The following is a 14673-nucleotide window of genomic DNA, read 5'->3' as shown; positions in this document are numbered from 1 at the left end:
AATACATAGACAAACAGAGTGTCACTAGTATGCCTCTACTTGACTAGCTCGTTAATCAAAGATGGTTATGTTTCCTAGCCATAGACATGAGTTGTCATTTGATTAACGAGATCACCTCATTAGGAGAATGACGTGATTGACTTGACCCATTCCGTTAGCTTAGCACCCGATCGTTTAGTATGTTGCTATTGCTTTCTTCATGACTTATACATGTTCCTCTGACTATGAGATTATGCAACTCCCGTTTACCGGAGGAACACTTTGTGTGCTACCAAACGTCACAACGTAAATGGGTGATTATAAAGGTGCTCTACAGGTGTCTCCAAAGGTACTTGTTGGGTTGGCGTATTTCGAGATTAGGATTTGTCACTCCGATTGTCGGAGAGGTATCTCTGGGCCCACTCGGTAATGCACATCACTATAAGCCTTGCAAGCATTGTGACTAATGAGTTAGTTGCGGGATGATGTATTACGGAACGAGTAAAGAGACTTGCCAGTAACGAGATTGAACTAGGTATCGAGATACCGACGATCGAATCTCGGGCAAGTAACATACCGATGACAAAGGGAACAACGTATGTTGTTATGCGGTCTGACCGATAAAGATCTTCGTAGAATATGTGGGAGCCAATATGGGCATCCAGGTCCCGCTATTGGTTATTGACCGGAGAGGTGTCTCGGTCATGTCTACATAGTTCTCGAACCCGAAGGGTCCGCACGCTTAACGTTACGATGACAGTTTTATTGAGTTTTGATGTACCGAAGGAGTTCGGAGTCCCGGATGAGATCGGGGACATGACGAGGAGTCTCGAAATGGCCGAGACGTAAAGATCGATATATTGGACGACTATATTCGGACTTCGGAAAGGTTCCGAGTGATTCGGGTATTTTTCGGAGTACCGGAGAGTTACGGGAATTCGTATTGGGCCTTAATGGGCCATACGGGAAAGGAGGGAAAGACCTCAAAGGGTGGCCGCACCCCTCCCCATGGGCTAGTCCGAATTGGACTAGGGAGGGGGGGCGCCCCCTTCCTTCTTTCTCCTTTCCCCTTCCCTTCTCCTACTCCCACAAGGAAAGGAGGAGTCCTACTCCCGGTGGGAGTAGGACTCCCCCCTTGGGCGCGCCACCTCCCCTTGGCCGGCCCTCTTCCCCTTGCTCCTTTATATACGGGGGCAGGGGGCACCCCATAGACACACTTGATATACGATATTTTAGCCGTGTGCGGTGCCCCCCTCCACCATATTACACCTCGATAATACCGTTGCGGAGCTTAGGCGAAGCCCTGCGTCGGTGGAACATCATCATCGTCACCACGCCGTCGTGCTGACGAAACTCTCCCTCAACACTCGGCTGGATCGGAGTTCGAGGGACGTCATCGAGCTGAACGTGTGTAGAACTCGGAGGTGCCGTGCGTTCGGTACTTGATCGGTCGGATCGTGAAGACGTACGACTACATCAACCGCGTTGTGATAATGCTTCCGCTGTCGGTCTACGAGGGTATGTGGACAACACTCTCCCCTCTCGTTGCTATGCATCACCATGATCTTGCATGTGCGTAGGAATTTTTTTGAAATTACTACGTTACCCAACATTTCCTTCCTATTCGGACCACATACCGTGCAAATCAACTCGCACAGCTGTATGTGTCAAGAATCGTCAGTCTGCATGGAGTACCCAAGACTATCACCTCCGACAGGGGATCTCTCTTCACATCCGCATTTTGGTCCCGACTACATCAAGCCTTGGGGACCGCGTTGAAATACAGCACGGCTTATCATCCTCAGACAGATGGATAGACTGAGCGAGTAAATCAAATACTCGAAGACATGCTCCGGGCCTGTACATTGGCCCAAGGTACCAAGTGGGAAGACTGTCTGCCCTACGCCGATTTTTCCTACAACAACAGTTTCCAGGCCAGCTTAAAGATGTCACCCTATGAAGCCCTGTATGGCCGAAAATGCCGCACTCCATTGAACTGGTCTCAAACCAGAGACAGCCGCATTTTCGGGACTGACTTAATGCTCGAAGCATAGAAGCAAGTCAAGGAAATCCGAGACAGACTGCAACTGGCCAAATCCCGACAGAAGAGCTACTATGATGCCTGATGTCTACTACACAACCTTCTTCTTGTAGACGTTGTTGGGCCTCCAAGTGCAGAGGTTTGTAGGACAGTAGCAAATTTCCCTCAAGTGGATGACCTAAGGTTTATCAATCTGTGGGAGGCGTAGGATGAAGATGGTCTCTCTCAAGCAACCCTGCAACCAAATAACAAAGAGTCTCTTGTGTCCCCAACACACCCAATACAATGGTAAATTGTATAGGCGCACTAGTTCGGCGAAGAGATGGTGATACAAGTGCAATATGGATGGTAGATATAGGTTTTTGTAATCTGAAAATATAAAAACAGCAAGGTATCTAATGGTAAAAGTGAGCGTAAACGGTATTGCAATGCGTTGAAACAAGGCCTAGGGTTCATACTTTCACTAGTGCAAGTTCTCTCAACAATAATAACATAATTGGATCATATAACTATCCCTCAACATGCAACAAAGAGTCACTCCAAAGTCACTAATAGCGGAGAACAAACGAAGAGATTATGGTAGGGTACGAAACCACCTCAAAGTTATTCTTTCTGATCAATCCATTGGGCTATTCCTATAAGTGTCACAAATAGCCCTAGAGTTCGTAGTAAAATAACACCTTAAGACACACATCAACCAAAACCCTAATGTCACCTAGATACTCCAATGTCACCTCAAGTATCCGTGGGAATGATTATACGATATGCATCACACAATCTCAGATTCATCTATTCAACCAACACATAGAACCTCAAAGAGTGCCCCAAAGTTTCTACCAGAGAATCAAGACGAAAACGTGTGCCAACCCCTATGCATAGGTTCATGGGCGGAACCCGCAAGTTGATCACCAAAACATACATCAAGTGGATCAATAGAATACCCCATTGTCACCACGGGTATCCCACGCAAGACATACATCAAGTGTTCTCAAATCATTAAAAGATTCAATCCGATAAGATAACTTCAAAGGGGAAACTCAATCCATTACAAGAGAGTAGAGGGGGAGAAACATCATAAGATCCAACTATAGTAGCAAAGCTCGCGATACATCAAGATCGTATCACCTCAAGAACACGAGAGAGAGAGAGAGATCAAACACATAGCTACTGGTACATACCCTCAACCCCGAGGGTGAACTACTCCCTCCTCGTCATGGAGAGCGCCGGGATGATGAAGATGGCCACCAGTGAGGGATCCCCCCTCCGGCAGGGTGCCTGAACAGGGTCCCGATTGTTTTTGGTGGCTACAAAGGCTTGCGGCGGCGGAACTCCCGATCTATTCTGTCCCCCGAAGGTTTTAGGGTATATGGTAATATATAGGCGAAAGAAGTCGGGAAGGGGAGCCGCGAGGGGCCCACGAGGGTGGAGGCGCGCCCAGGGGGTGGGCGCGCCCCCCTGCCTCGTGCTCTCCTCGTTGATCCCCTGACGTGCACTCCAAGTCTCCCGTATTGCTTTCTTTCCAAAAATAACTTTTCCGAAGGTTTCATTTCGTTAGGACTCCGTTTGATATTCCTTTTCTGCGAAACACTGAAACAAGGGAAAAACAGAAACTGGCACTGGGCTCTGGGTCAATAGGTTAGTCCCAAAAGTAATATAAAAGTGCATAGTAAAGCCCATAAAGCATCCAAGATGGATAATATAATAGCATGAATACTTCATAAATTATAGATACGTTGGAGACGTATCAATGCCAAACATCGTCAGATCGGCTTCGAACCCGGAGAACACGTATATCTCCGAGTCACCCCTATGAAAGAGTCTAGAGGTTTCAGACCCGCGGAAAATTGGCACCCAGATATATCGGTCCATTCCCCGTCATGGCTAGAGTTGGAACCTTTGCATACCAGTTGGAATTGCCACCGGAACTGTCAGAAGTACACAACGTGTTTCACATCTCACAGCTAAGGAGATGTATCTCGCCACCGGAGAAAATGACTAATATGGCAGAGATAGAATTGGCTAAGGATTTGACTTATGAGGAAAAGCCAATTAGAATATTGGATCAGACAGAAAGGGTCACTCGCGGCAAAGAAATAAGGTTTTACAAGGTTAAGTGGGAGCATCACACCGAAGAGGAAGCGACCTGGGAAAGAGAGGAATTTTGAAGGACTGCATACCCAGAATTGTTTTCCCAAGCAACCGAATCTCGAGGACGAGATTCATCTTAAGTGGGGGAGGTTTGTGACAGCCTGGATTTTGCCTTCTCTCTTCTTCTCGACTTGGTTTTTATCGTGGTTTCTGCCCTAACTTGATTTGGATTTTGGAATCATTTCAAATGGACTTGTCACTTGGGCATATCCTTGACTTTCACCCAAGTGACCTATCTACTTTATTCCTCTGATAAATCCCCAAAATAATCAAATGAATATTTTTCATAAAAGAAAAATATTCATTTTTCTCTCTGAAATTCACTTCAGAAACTTGTGCTCCAAAGCAACCCCATTTTTTCTTGCTCAGAAAAATATGAGATAATTCCTGAATATTCTTAGAACCTTGGCACACCTTCCCATGCAAAAATATCTCATGACTTTTTGGAATATTTTTATAGAAAATCATTTCTCTTCTGGCCCAAAATTCCAGTTTGTACATCAAGTACATTTTTCCTTGAGCTTTTGGCCCTGATCTTTCTTGAGCTTAAACACCCTCCTAAGAAACCCTAAACCCCAGGAGATCAGCCCTAATGGCCTTCTAAAAGGTGGCCAAACTTGGCGACCAAGTTTCTGGTCAGAAACTTGCCAGCTTGGTTTAGTCAAATCTGGTCGGTCTGAGCATGAGCTATCACCACTCCTAGACGAAACACTGCACGGACGAACGCATAGACAAAGTTTGGCCACGCCTGGGCGTCGTCTTGACCATGCCAGCTTGGTGACCACGCGAGGACATGGTGCCTGGCAGCGTCTTGACGCGCTCTGGCTAGCGTTTTCCCCTCTGTTTCGCGCGTGCTCGTTCCAGCGCTCGCCGACGCCTGCTGCGCCACGCCACCGACCCCGACCCATCACCCTTGACCGCTCCCTGCTGCTCGCCGATGCCGGAGCCGCCGCAGCAAGCACAGGCGCATCGTGGCCAAAATGCCACAGTGCGCGCGTGTGCTTGTCCACTTCCTCCACCGCCTCCTGTGCTCGTCCGCGAGTGTGGGCAAGCTCCTGCATTGACGCTGAGTGTTTGCCCCTCGCTTTGGAGCTTCTCGTCGCCGTTCGCCGCGTGTCCAGAGAGCTCCGGCGGTGACACGCCCCCCTCGCTCCGGCTATATATAGCGACCCCGCCTCGAATCCTAGCCAAGAACCATTCCACGCCACCTCCACGAACACGTAGAACGACCCTAGATCGGTCGGGCAAGCCTCTGGCCGTCGCCCTGACCAGAGGACTCCGGCAATCCACGCAGGCCAGCCGCCGCTCTCCGGTGCCTCTCGAGCTCAAGCAACTGCTTGGGCGGGGCATTGGTGGTCTGTTGGTGCGGCCCGGACGCCGCTGAGCCCTCGGAGCCGGCCCTAGCCGTCGTCTTCAACCTCTCCGGCAAAACCCGTCCGCCACCGTAGCTTGCGAGCTCAACCGCGAGCAGCTCCGCCCACCCCACGCCATGCCACGGGTACGGGCAGGTGAGCCGCGAGCCCCGCTTCAATCCTATCCCTCTAGCCTAGTGCTACCTCTTGAGCACTGCGTTGGTTTTCCCTTGAAGAGGAAAGGGTGATGCAGTAAAGTAGCGTAAGTATTTCCCTCAGTTTTTGAGAACCAAGGTATCAATCCAGTAGGAGACCACGCACAAGTCCCTCGCACCTACACAAACAAATAAGAACCTCGCAACCAATGCAATAAAGGGGTTGTCAATCCCTTCACTGTCACTTACGAGAGTGAGATCTGATAGATATGAAAGATAATATTTTTGGTATTTTTATGATAAAGATGCAAAGTAAAATAAACGGCAATAGAAATAGCTAAGTTATGAAAGATTAATATGATGGAAAATAGACCCGGGGGCCATAGGTTTCACTAGTGGCTTCTCTCAAGATAGCATAAGTATTACGGTGGGTGAACAAATTACTGTCGAGCAATTGATAGAATTGAGCATAGTTATGAGAATCTAGGTATGATCATTTATATAGGCATCACGTCCGCGACAAGTAGACTGAAACGATTCTGCATCTACTACTATTACTCCACACATCGACCGCTATCCAGCATGCATCTAGAGTATTAAGTTCATAAGAACAGAGTAATGCTTTAAGTAAGATGACATGATGTAGAGGGATAAACTCATGCAATATGATATAAACCCCATCTTTTTATCCTCGATGGAAATAATACAATACGTGTCATTTCCCTTTCTGTCACTGGGATCGAGCACCGCAAGATTGGACCCAAAGCTAAGCACTTCTCCTATTGCAAGAAAGATCAATCTAGTAGGCCAAACCAAACTGATAATTCGAAGAGACTTGCAAAGATAACCAATCATACATAAAAGAATTCAGAGAAAATTCAAATATTGTTCATAGATAATCTTGATCATAAACCCACAATTCATCGGTCTCGACAAACACACCACAAAAAGAAGAGTTACATCAAATAGATCTCCAAGAAAATCGAGGAGAACTTTGTATTGAGATCCAAAGAGAGAGAAGAAGCCATCTAGCTAATAACTATGGACCCGAAGATCTGAGGTAAACTACTCACACATCATCGGAGAGGCTATGGTGTTGATGTAGTAGCCCTCCGTGATCAATGCCCCCTCCGGCAGGACGCCGGAAAAGGCCCCAAGATGGGATCTCACGGGTACAGAAGGTTGCAGCGGTGGAATTAGGTTTTCGTGGATTCCTCTGATGGTTTGGGGGTACGTAGGTATATATAGGAGGAAGAAGTAGGTCGATGGAGCCACGAGGGGCCCACGAGGGTGGAGGGCGCGCCTGGGGGGTGGGCATGCCCCCTACCTCGTGGCCGCCTCGTCTGTTGCTTGATGTCCACTCCAAGTCTTCTCGATCACGTTTGTTCCACAAATCACGTTCCCGAAGGTTTCATTCCGTTTGGACTCCGTTTGATATTCTTTTTTCTGCGAAACACTGAAATAGGCAGAAAACAGCAATTTGGGCTGGGCCTCCGGTTAATAGGTTAGTACCAAAAATAATATAAAAGTGTATAACAAAGCCCATTAATCATCCAAAACAGAATATAATATAGCATGGAACAATAAAAAATTATAGATACGTTGGAGACGTATCAAGCATCCCCAAGCTTAATTCCTGCTCGTCCTCGAGTAGGTAAATGATAAAAATAGAATTTTTGATGTGGAATGCTACTTGGCATAATTTTTAATGTAAACCTCTTAATTGTGGTATGAATATTCAGATCCGAAAGATTCAAGATAAAAGTTTAATATTGACATAAAAGTAATAATACTTCAAGCATACTAACTAAGCAATTATGTCTTCTCAAAATAACATGGCCAAAGAAAGTTCATCCCTACAAAATCATATAGTTTGGTCATGCTCCATTTTTGTCACACAAGAATGTTCCCATCATGCACAACCCCGATGACAAGCCAAGCAATTGTTTCATACTTTAGTAATCTCAAACTTTTTCAACCTTCACACAATACATGAGCGTGAGCCATGGATATAGCACTATGGGTGGAATAGAATATAATGATGGGGGTTATGTGGAGAAGACAAAAAAAAGGAGAAAGTCTCACATCAATGCGGCTAATCAACGGGCTAGGGAGATGCCCATCGATTGATGTTAATGCAAGGAGTAGGGATTGCCATGCAACGGATGCACTAGAGCTATAAATGCATGAAAGCTCAACAAAAAGAAACTAAGTGGGTGTGCATCCAATTTGCTTGCTCACGAAGACCTAGGGCATTTGAGGAAGCCCATTGTTGGAATATATAAGCCAAGTTCTATAATGAAAATTTCCCACTAGTATACGAAAGTGACGAAACAAGAGACTCTCTATCATGAAGATCATGGTGCTACTTTGAAGCACAAATGTGGAAAAAAAGGATAGTAGCATTGCCCCTTTTTATATATTTTTTTGGGCCTTTCCTTTTTTTTCATTTGGCCTTCCCCCTTTTTTGGGACAATGCTCTATGAATGATGATCATCACACTTCTATTTATTTACAACTCAATGATTACAACTCGATACTAGAACAAAGTATGACTATATATGAATGCCTCCGGCGGTGTACCGGGATGGGCAATGAATCAAGAGTGACATGTATGAGAAAATTATGAATGGTGGCTTTGCCACAAATACGATGTCAACTACATGATCATGCAAGGAAATATGACAATGATGAAACGTGTCATGATAAACAGAACGGTGGAAAGTTGCATGGCAGTATATCTCGGAATGGCTATGGAAATGCCATAATAGGTAGGTATGGTGGCTGTTGTGAGGAAGATATAAGGAGGTTTATGTGTGATAGAGTGCATCGTATCACGGGGTTTGGATGCACCGGCGAAGTTTGCACCAACCCTCAAGGTGAGAAAGGGCAATGCACGGTACCGAAGAGGCTAGCAATGATGGAAGGATAAGAGTGCGTATAATCCATGGACTCAACATTAGTCATAAAGAACTCACATACTTATTGCAAAAATCTACAAGTCATCAAAAACCAAGCACTACGCGCATGCTCCTAGGGGGGTAGATTGGTAGGAAAAGACCATCGCTCGTCCCCGGCCGCCACTCATAAGGAGGACTCAAAGAACACCTCATGTTTCAAATTTGTTACATAACGTTTACCATACGTGCATGCTACGGGACTTGCAAACTTCAACACACGTATTTCTCAAATTCACAACTACTCAACTAGCACAACTTTAATATCACTACCTCCATATCTCAAAACAATCATCAAGCATCAAACTTTTCTTAGTATGCAACACACGCATAAGAAAGTTTTTACTAATCTTGAATACCTAGCATATTAGGACTAATTTCCCAATTAAAGAAAATTACCATGCTGTTTTGTAGGACTCTCAAAATAGTATAAGTGAAGCATGAGAGAACAATAGTTTCTATAAAACAAAACCACCACCGTGCTCTAAAAGATGTAAGTGAAGCACTAGAGCAAAAACTATATAGCTCAAAAGATATAAGTGAAGCACATAGAGTATTTTAATAAATTCCGAATCATGTGTGTCTCACTCAAAAGATGTGTACAGCAAGGATAATTGTGGTAAACTAAAAAGCAAAGACTCAAATCATACAAGACGCTCCAAGCAAAACACTTATCATGTGGTGAATAAAAATATAGCTCCAAGTAAAGTTACCGATGGACGAAGACGAAAGAGGGGATGCCTTCCGGGGCATTCCCAAGCTTTGGCTTTCTGGTTTCCTTAGATTACCTTGGGGTGCCATGGGCATCCCCAAGCTTAGGCTCTTGCCACTCCTTGTTCCATAATCCATCAAATCTTTTACCCAAAACTTGAAAACTTCACAACACAAAACTCAACAGAAAATCTCATAAGCTCCGTTAGTGAAAAAAAAAAACACCACTTCAAGGTACTGTAATGAACTCATTATTTATTTATATTGGTGTTAAACCTACTGTATTCCAACTTCTCTATGGTTTATAAACTATTTTACTAGCCATAGATTCATCAAAATAAGCAAACAACACACGAAAAACAGAATCTGTCAAAAACAGAACAGTCTGTAGTAATCTGTAACTAACGCAAACTTCTGGAACTCAAAAAAATCTACCAAAATAGGACGACCTAAACAATTTGTTCATGATCTGCTGCAATTGGAATCAGTATTTATCACGTTCTGGTGATTTTAAACAATTGTTTTCGTGAACAGAAAGTTTCTGGAATTTTCAGCAAGATCAAATAACTATCATCCAAGAAGTTCCTGTAGGTTTAACTTGGCACAAACACTAATTAAAACATAAAAACAAATCTAACCAGAGGCTAGATCAAATATTTATTCCTAAACAGAAGCAAAAAGCAATAAATTAAAATAAAATTGGGTTGCCTCCCAACAAGCGCTACCGTTTAACGCCCCTTAGCTAGGCATAAAAGCAAGGATAGATCTAGGTATTGCCATCTTTGGTAGGCAATCCATAAGTAGCTCTCATAATAGATTCATATGGCAATTTAATTTTCTTTCTAGGGAAGTGTTCCATGCCTTTCCTTAACGGAAATTGGAATCTAATATTCCCTTCCTTCATGTCAATGATTGCACCGATCGTTCTAAGGAAAGGTCTACCAGGAATAATAGGACATGAAGGATTGCAATCTATATCAAGAACAATAAAATCTACGGTCACATAGTTCCTATTTGCAACAATAAGAACATCATTAATTCTTCCCATAGGTTTCTTAATGGTGGAATCCGCAAGGTGTAAGTTTAAGGAGCAATCATCAAAATCACGGAAACCTAACAAATCACATAAAGTTTTTGGAATCGTGGAAACACTAGCACCCAAATCACACAAAGCATAGCATTCATGATCTTTAATTTTAATTTTAATAGTAGGTTCCCACTCATCATAAAGTTTTCTAGGGATAAAAACCTCCAACTCAAGTTTTTCTTCATAAGATTGCATTAAAGCATCAACGATATGTTTAGTAAAAGCTTTATTTTGACTATAAGCATGAGGAGAATTTAGCACGGATTGCAACAAGGAAATACAATCTATCAAAGAGCAATTATCATAATTAAATTCCTTGAAATCCAAGATAGTGGGTTCATTGATATATAAAGTTTTGACCTCTTCAATCCCACTTTTACCAATTTTTGCATCAAGAGCTAAAACTCCGAATTTTTGGAACGCCTTCTAGGTAAAGTGGCTCATCTCCAGTCCCATCATTATCAAGATTCATATTGCAAAACAAAGATTTGATAGGGGACACATCAATAACTTTTAGATCTTTGTTGACGCTCGAAAATGGCATGATCGCAAAGAGTGACTTGAGGCTATAATGAGATGAGGTTAAAATTATGATTTCATGTCACCAATTAATGGCTCTCTTCAAGATGATGGAAATAGATATGAAGATGGTCCAAAAAGGAGTTCAGGTGCAAAAGATATGACAATCTTAGAGATGCTCGTATTGGCATCAGATCAAAGAATGGCATGAAACCTAATTAATATTGCCTCGGATGAAAAAGTCTTCAACAGAAAAGTTCTTCGTCTCGTCAAAACGGACGATTTTGATATAAAAATCGTCTTAATCCGAGGTTGTATACAAAAGTTACAGTCAAAATTATGCGCTGCAGCACTGTATGGCCGGATCATCCGGACCGGGGTCCAGATCATCCGACCGGGGGCCGAAAATTGACCCAAACAACAGAAGCTAAAAGTTGAAGCCGGATGATCTGGGTCAAGTCCCGGATGATCCGGGTAAAGGCCGGACAATCCGGAAAATCGTCCGGACCATATTTTCTGCTGCAGACTTTATAAAACGGCCTGAAACGCCCTCACGATGGCCCCAGATCGGAAAGTGTTCAACATGAAATTTGTGCGTCTCGTCGAGACGGTTGATTTTTATATAAAAGTCATCCAAATCCGACATCGTATGAAAAAGTTATAGCCCGATTGGTGAGCTGCTGTCAAAAAACTAGGCTAGGCCGGATCATCCGGGCCTTGAGCCGGACATCCGGGCCGGAGGTCGTGAATAGTCTGTGTTTTGTTAGGTTTTGATTATTTGGATGGCTAGGCAAGTCCTTTTCTTGTACGGAAAGTCCATCCGCCTCTTATATAGACAAGAGGTGACGGCCGATTGAACAACACACAGTCGATCAAACACATCTACCACTTTTATCTTTTATCTTTTCTCCTTAACCCTAGTTCTTCTTCTTCCTCATTCTTCGTTCGTTCTTCTTCATTGTAGGGCAGCGAAAATCGAGGCCCTAGGGGCGATCAGGTCGACCTAGGGCAGCCCATAGCCGCCGCGCGCCCCGACGGGGTTCCTCCCGGGTGCGTGGGGTTTCGGGTGCTCAAAAGTACCCGCGGATTGCTTGCGTACCGCGCTTCGAGACGGGTCTCCTTCGACGTGAGCTGCGGTGCATCACCCTCGGCGTTGGAGGTACACGGTGACGTGTTCGTGTGCGAACAATCTTCATCTTTATTCTCGTAGAAATTAGAGGAACACGCTTTCACAAAGCAATCTTTCGTAGGTGGAATAGATCTAAGTTTCAAAGAATCAACATCAAGAAAAATTCTATCCACGTTCCTAGCCAATTCATCAACTTTAAGCAATTTTTCTTCAAGCAAAGCATTGAAATTCTTTTGGGAAATCATAAATTCTTTAACACTAGTCTCAAATTCAGAGGGCATCTTATTAAAATTTCCATAAGAGTTGTTGCAGGAATTACCATAATTATTAAAGGGATTACTAGGGAACGACCTAGGATTAAAGTTTCCTCTATATGTGTTGTGACCAAAATTATTCCTACCAACAAAATTCACATCCATAGATTCATTATTATTCTCAATCAAAGTAGACAAAGGCATATCATTGGGATCAGAAGTAACACTCTTATTAGCAAACAATTTCATAAGTTCATCCATCTTTTCACTCAAAACATTAATTTCTTCTATCGCATGCACTTTTTTACTAGTAGATCTTTCGGTGTGCCATTGAGAATAATTAACCATAATATTATCTAGGAGTTTAGTAGCTTCTCCTAAAGTGATTTCCATAAAAGTGCCACCCGCGGCCGAATCTAAGAGATTTCTAGAAGCAAAATTCAATTCGGCATAAAAATTTTGTATAATCATCCACGAATTCAAACCATGAGTAGGGCAATTACGTATCATTAATTTCATCCTCTCCCAAGCTTGTGCAACATGCTCATGATCAAGTTGCTTAAAATTCATGATATCGTTTCTAAGAGAGATGATTTTAGCGGGAGGAAAATACTTAGAGATAAAAGCATCCTTGCACTTATTCCAAGAATCAATGCTATTTTTAGGCAAAGACGAAAACCAAGTTTTAGCACGATCTCTAAGCGAAAACGGAAATAGTTTCAATTTAACAATATCATTGTCCACATCTTTATTCTTTTGCATATCACACAAATCAACGAAGCTATTTAGATGGGTAGCGGCATCTTCACTAGGAAGGCCGGCAAATTGATCTTTCATGACAAGATTTAACAAAGCAGCATTAATTTCACAAGATTCAGTATCGGTAAGAGGAGCAATTGGAGTGATAGGAAAATCATTGTTGTTGGTATTAGTAAAGTCACACAATTTAGTATTATCTTGAGCCATCGTGACAAGCAAGCAATCCAACACGCGAGCAAACGAAAAGGCGAGCGAGAAAGAGGCGAACGGAAAAGAGAGGGCGAATAAAACGACAAAGGTGAAGTGGGGGAGAGGAAAACAAGAGGCAAATGGCAAATAATGTAATGCGGGGGATAAGAGTTTGTGATGGGTACTTGGTATGTCTTGACTTGTGCGTAGACTCCCCGGCAACGGCGCCAGAAATGGCTCGTTGTCGGGAAATCAAATCTTGAATTGACTTGGCGCGAATCTCCCCGACAACGGCGCCAGAAATCCTCCTTGCTACCTCTTGAGCACTGCGTTGGTTTTCCCTTGAAGAGGAAAGGGTGATGCAGTAAAGTAGCGTAAGTATTTCCCTCAGTTTTTGAGAACCAAGGTATCAATCCAGTAGGAGACCACGCACAAGTCCCTCACACCTACACAAACAAATAAGAACCTCGCAACCAACGCAATAAAGGGGTTGTCAATCCCTTCACGGTCACTTACGAGAGTGAGATCTGATAGATATGATAAGATAATATTTTTGGTATTTTATGATAAAGATGCAAAGTAAAATAAACGGCAATAGAAATAGCTAAGTGATGAAACATTAATATGATGGAAAATAGACCCGGGGGCCATAGGTTTCACTAGTGGCTTCTCTCAAGATAGCATAAGTATTACGGTGGGTGAACAAATTACTATCGAGCAATTGATAGAATTGAGCATAGTTATGAGAATATCTAGGTATGATCATGTATATAGGCATCACGTCCGCGACAAGTAGACCGAAACGATTCTGCATCTACTACTATTACTCCACACATCGACCGCTATCCAGAATGCATCTAGAGTATTAAGTTCATAAGAACAGAGTAATGCTTTAAGTAAGATGACATGATGTAGAGGGATAAAATCATGCAATATGATATAAACCCCATCTTTTTATCCTCGATGGCAACACTACAATACGTGTCGTTTTCCTTTCTGTCACTGGGATCGAGCACCGCAAGATTGAACCCAAAGCTAAGCACTTCTCCTATTGCAAGAAAGATCAATCTAGTAGGCCAAACCAAACTGATAATTCGAAGAGACTTGCAAAGATAACCAATCATACATAAAAGAATTCAGAGAAGATTCAAATATTGTTCATAGATAATCTTGATCATAAACCCACAATTCATCGGTCTCGACAAACACACCGCAAAAAGAAGAGTTACATCAAATAGATCTCCAAGAAAATCGAGGAGAACTTTGTATTGAGATCCAAAGAGAGAGAAGAAGCCATCTAGCTAATAACTATGGACCCGAAGGTCTGAGGTAAACTACTCACACATCATCGGAGAGGCTAAGGTGTTGATGTAGAAGCCTCCGTGATCAATGC

Source organism: Triticum aestivum, chromosome 2D (assembly GCF_018294505.1).
Source record: "Triticum aestivum cultivar Chinese Spring chromosome 2D, IWGSC CS RefSeq v2.1, whole genome shotgun sequence".
NCBI classification, from domain to species: domain Eukaryota; kingdom Viridiplantae; phylum Streptophyta; class Magnoliopsida; order Poales; family Poaceae; genus Triticum; species Triticum aestivum.
This window is presented reverse-complemented; position numbering follows the sequence as displayed.